The sequence below is a fragment of the Mus musculus genome, chromosome 9, assembly GCF_000001635.26.
Source record: "Mus musculus strain C57BL/6J chromosome 9, GRCm38.p6 C57BL/6J".
NCBI lineage: Eukaryota > Metazoa > Chordata > Mammalia > Rodentia > Muridae > Mus > Mus musculus.
In genome coordinates this window covers 50,628,201-50,634,285 of record NC_000075.6, presented here as the reverse complement: position 1 = coordinate 50,634,285, position 6,085 = coordinate 50,628,201, and positions in this window count along the sequence as shown.

The window sequence follows — 6,085 nt, the reverse complement described above, 5'->3', positions numbered from 1 at the left end:
TCAGTTCCCAGCACCCACAGGGCAGCCCACAACCTTCTGTAGCCCCAGCTCCAGGAACCGGAAGCCACCTGGCACCAGTCATGCACGTGGTAAGTATGTATACAGTCAGGTAATACAAGGTCATAACATGAAAAACCTTCATATTTATACTTTTTTACATTTTGTTCTTAATGCCCTTCCTGAACAAGTTCACTTTTAAAAGGAGAGGGAGACTGGTTTTGTTAACATACAACTAATCGACATACACCAAGTAGGGTATTTTAGGAATTAGTTTGAACAGCAATTTAGTATGCTGGACTTTTAAAGTCTTCTTTTTTAGTGTGCATGTGCACATGCAGGTGAGGGACAGTCCTGCTTCATGAGGTACAGGGACTGAGTTAGGATGAAAGGTTTGTGCAGCCTGAGTACGAACACATGTAACTCAGAGCCCCCGTGTGCTGGCGGCAAAAATTGAGATTAAGAGCTGGCAAGATGGCTCAGTGGGCAAGGTGTGTGTGTCCAAGCCTGGGGCTGTGATCCTGTGGATCCATGCAATAGGAGAAGTTTGCAAGGTCTCTGAGCTCCACATATATGTTGTAGCATGTGTGTGCATACATGTGTGGGTACACACAAGAAATGTAAAAATATATTTTTAAAATTCTATCACCTGGCAACAAGCCAAGGAATTTAATTTTTTTAAATGATTTGTTTGTTTTATGAGTACACTGTAGCTGTCTTCAGACACCCCAGAAGAGGGCATCGGATCTCATTACGGATGGTTGTGAGCCACTTTGTGGTTGCTGGGGATTGAACTCAGGACCCCCTGAAGAGCAGTCAGTGCTCTTAACCAGAGCCATCTCTCCAGGCCTTTAAAAATATTTTTTAAGAAGATAAGAGTTGATTAGTGAGTCATGTGATTGGGTAGGGGCATTTTCCTCTAAACAATTGAGTGATGCTATATTCTTTTAGGAATCTTTTTTTTTTTTAATTTTTATGCATGCTGGGTCTGTTTAGCACATTATTGCAGTGCCCTTGGAAGCCAGAAGAGGGCGATTAAACCTCTGCCTGCTATCAGCAGTCATGTAGGTGCTGGGAACTCAGCACAGATCTGGAAGAGCAGCCAGTGGCTCTAAACCCCCAAGCCATCTCTCCAGTCCCAGGATTTTCTAGGAAACATAGCTGTGTTAGTGAAGGCTTTGCAAGTGTATTGAAGTGTTCACAGTGTGGGACTGTAATGGCCCGGGGTTACAGAGGAAGAAGGACCGAGGAGACTTCAACCTAGGTCACTTCAGATGAGAACAGCCTAGCCTAGAATTGTGAAGCCGGCGCCCCCCCCCCCATCAACCCTGACAGTTATTCATGTTTTGTTCTTTGACTGCAAAAGGTTCCCCACCTCCACAGCCCGAGAGCATGCAGATGAAGCATCCTCTAATACTACCCTGTCCTGTCCCATTGTACGCAGCCACCCAAACCTTGCCCCAAGGCCCTGGCCATCTCCCCAGGGGCATAAATGCCCACCCCCAACCCCCACTAAACTGAACCAGTTCTCTGAAGCTGCTCCTGAGTATGTGTGTCCTTTGCCTGCACACTCCCCACAAACTAAGTTCCTGCTGGCACCCACCCACCGGGTTAAGCTTTCCTCTCTCCAGCCTAGCTCAGGGTGCTCAACAGGCGTGGCTACCACACACAGGGTGGACACCTGCAGGCAGGCAAGTCTGGTACATTTTCTTAGTGATTGGTGTGTGAGGGCTCAGCCTGTTGTAGGCAGTACCACCCCTGGGCAAGTAGTTATGGGGTACATAAGAAAACACGCAGAGGGGCTGGAGACGTGGCTCATAGGTTAATAGCACTGCCCACTGCTCTTCTAGAGATCCTGAGGTCAGTTCCCAGCAACCACAATGTAATGTGATATGATGCCCTCTTCTGACCTACAGGTGTATGTGCAAATAAAGTACTTGTATACACAAAATAAAAAGACAAGACAAAAACAAACAAAACAAAAGCAAGCTGAGTGAGCCTTGGGTGGCAAGCCTGTCTCCATGACCTCTGCATCAGCTCCTGCCTCCAGGCTCCTGCCCTGAGTGAGTTTCTGCCCTGACTTCCTTTGATGATGTTGTGGGACTGTAAGCTGAAATAAACCCTTTCTCCTCAGGTTGCTTCTGGCCGTTTTTTGTCTTATCACACCAATAGAAACATTACGATACTTGCAAACAGTTGGAATTTTCCCAAATGACATTTTAAATTACCTGAGATATCTACAAACATCTTTTAAAAAAAGAGTCTTATGGTTATAGTGTGTAGTCTCCCCTCCCCCAGCCTGAAACCTGCTTGCTCAGGGGTGGAGCTTCCTGCTCATTCGTTCTGCCACGCCCACTGCTGGAACCTGCGGAGCCACACACGTGCACCTTTATACTGGACCAGAGATTATTCGGCGGGAATCGGGTCCCCTCCCCCTTCCTTCATAACTAGTGTCGCAACAATAAAATTTGAGCCTTGATCAGAGTAACTGTCTTGGCTACATTCTTTTCTCTCGCCACCTAGCCCCTCTTCTCTTCCAGGTTTCCAAAATGCCTTTCCAGGCTAGAACCCAGGTTGTGATCTGCTGGCCGGACACAACAATTGGCGAACCAACGCGGGACTGAGAAACGGCAAAGGATTTTTGGAAGAGACGCTGCTGGTTCGGAGCTCCATAAAATAAAGGATAAAGGAAATTCATACCGGAGAAGGTATGGGCTAAGCTGAGACAGCGTTAAACCCGAGCGCTGGTTCACTTAGGTTCAGCAGTGAGAAGCTGGGTATCAGGCGGTAGGCCGTAGCTCTCCGAAGCTACATGAGGCGTGAGAAAAGAAAGGGTTTATTAAAAGGAATAGGCGGATTGCCCCAGTTAATAAAAAATGCATCATAAGGGAGGAAAATGTCCCAAAAAGCAGAGAGAAATATCTCTCTGGGCCTTATAGCAGGAGTACTCTGTTCCCTTTTGTGTCTTGTCTAATGTCCGGTGCACCAATCTGTTCTCGTGTTCAATTCATGTATGTTCGTGTCCAGTCTGTATGAATGAATGTTCTATGTTTTATGTTGGATAATAAAGATGGTATAAAAAACTTTATCTGCAAAGCCGAGAGCTGCCACGTGTTTCATCCAGGAATCAGACACGTGGCGGGAGGGCCCCTGCTGGAAAAACTGCTCGTTTTAGGAAATAAAGGCGAGTGCACAGCCTCTAAGTTTCAGAGTAAAAAAGCTAATAAATGGTTCATGATTAATGTGTTTGACAATGGTAAAGTGTTTTTTATTCTATGATTGTAGCTACAAAAATTATTCTCTGATTGGTCTAAATGTAACTGCTTCATTTGGTTCTTTTTTATTGGTAATGTGCTCTGAGTGTTTTCACAATCAGCTCATAAGTTGTTGGTTAAGATTAATAATTGTTACATTGCTACAGATGGTTAGTGTTAAATTTGATAACTCAAGTTTAGAGTCCTTCCGACACGTGGCATAAAGCAGGCCAAGAGCCCGGGTCTCTAAAGATATTTCTAGTTTAGGTAGTAATTAATGTGGCTCGTATCCTAAATAGTAAAATTTAAGATAAGATTTAAAGCAATGTCTTTTTATTAAAGCATTAAAGCTTGCTTAAATAGGTATTCATAGGTATTAATTGACATCCAAACTTCGTAATATGATAGTAATGCTTCTAATATTGATTTTAAAGATAATAAATTGTTTTAAACTTGGGTTTTGCTTTCCCAAGGTTATAGGTATTATCCTAACCTTGCACAAAAAAACTTAAAAATTATGGTTAAAACTGCTATTGTTCCATTGACTGCAGCTTGCAGTTTGATTTCAAATTTAAGATCTTTAATTCACCTGTATACTGTAATTAAGATAATTACAAGAGTAATCATCTTATGAGAGCGCTCATACAGCTCACTTCATACAAAACTGTGACAGAGTTATCTAGTTATGTTTGTCTTTGTAAATAGATTAGACAAACAGTTTGGCTATAGTTGCTGCCTGGCAGGAAACTGCAGTACAGGCAATTTTTTCACAACACTAAAGTTGTGAAGAACGTTTTAACTGTAAGTCATCTTAAGAAAGAGTATCAAAATTTAGAGGCGTAGACAGTTATATTGTTTCTCTAGAATTGGTCCTTATTACAGGAGGGCCAAGATGCTCAGATTAAAAAGTATTTTACGTTTGAGTCAATGCAGGGCTCTGGGCAGCCCCAGAGCGGCTTGTGGCCTTTCTTTTGTTTTGCAAACAGTGCCTGAGAAAGTTTTTTCCCTGTGTTCAAGAGAAATTCTTTTTAACAGTGTTACAGATCTATTCAGATGTTTAATAATGCTTAAATTCAAAGAGTTTTGCTTCTAGTAAACTGTAACCACTAGAAAATTTTGCCTCTAGGTATGGCTAATGTAACTTTACATTATGTAAGAAAAATTTTTATTGTTTCTGCTTCTATACAAGAAGCCAAGAGTTTTAATCTTTCAGTGTATATTGTTTCCTAAGTGAAAAGTATTTTATTAACTAATGCTTCTTAAAGTTTACCTTAAATCCTTGCTCTCACCCAAAAGATTCAGAGACAATATCCTTTTATTACTTAGGGTTTTAGTTTACTACAAAAGTTTCTACAAAAAATAAAGAAAGCTTTTATAATTGTTATTAATTGATAATTAAAAATTGGTTGTGCCCAAAACAATTCTTTGGCCAAAAAGAAAACATTATTGTTTTTTTTTTTTTTTTTTTTTTTTTTAAGATTTATTTATTTATTACATGTAAGTACACTGTAGCTGTCTTCAGACACACCAGAAGAGGGCGTCAGATTTCGTTACAGATGGTTGTGAGCCACCATGTGGTTGCTGGGATTTGAACTCTGGACCTTCGGAAGAGCAGTCGGGTGCTCTTACCCACTGAGCCATCTCACCAGCCCCGAAAACATTATTGTAAAGTCATTTTTCTCATCCTCCCAACCGATCGTTGGCCCACATGGGCCCAACTAAGCTTCTGTGGGGCGGAGTCTTAAGACACAGTTTCCCCTGTTCCAGCACAGATGATCTAGTTATGTGCTGTAGATGGTGTTTTAAAATGCTGAACAATCAAACCTTAATTTGTATATTAATAGTCAATGCCATATCTCTGAGCTCGCAATTGCTTAAATTGTTCATCCCTCAGATACTATTAATTCTCAAATTTACAATTGCTTATGCATATTTCTAGTTAATAAATAAATTATGCACATGTGACTCTTAATAACTTTGCAAGCCTTCTAGTTACAACTGCTCCTTAAGAAAATTGATTGAAAGTGCAATTAGTCACTGCCCCTTTACAGCCATGTATTTAAAATGTTTTGTCAACTAGTTATTAATTCAAAAGTTTAGGTATTGTAAAATTTTAAAACTTTAACTTCTTAAAAGACAAAAAAGAGAGAAATTGTATCCCCGTGCATACTATTTAGTGCATTCCCATGCACACTATTTAAGTCTTACCTTTATTTTCAAAATCTAATATTTTAATGTCAAAGAGTTTAATAAATGCTTTATAGTATCTTAAAGGGATCTACTTATTGGCTTATAGATTGATCCTAAAACAGCTACCTTATTAGAAAAGGGAAAAACAGGTTTTCTCCACAGAACGCTGCAGAAGCATATTAGTAAATTCGTGTGACGAGCTGGTAGGTAAGTTGACTCATGTCCTGATTGAATTGACTAAAAAACTAAATTAAATTCATGTTTTAGATCCATTCTTACTTGTCATTTTTCCAGTTTAGACTAGCTTCTAGCCTTTTAACTTTATGGCAATAGTACATCAGAGACTGTATATTCAGACTTAGTAAAATTAGTCATTTAATAGAGTCATAATGATTTTTCTCTTTTCTTCAGTGTGACCAGCCATTCTAACTCAATCTCAGACTGGTCTAATATTCAGTCCAATGTTAGAGATTCCTATATTCTAAATTACCTAGCAAAGTTAATTCAGAGCACATCCCCCACTTCCCCTAGATCCCTAACCTCAGAAGGATTGCTGGCCTTACAGCTAGTGGAAAAAGCTATTAAAGAGCAATTGGTCACTTAATACATTGGTAAAATAGAAGGACCCCCTGACTAACAAATGG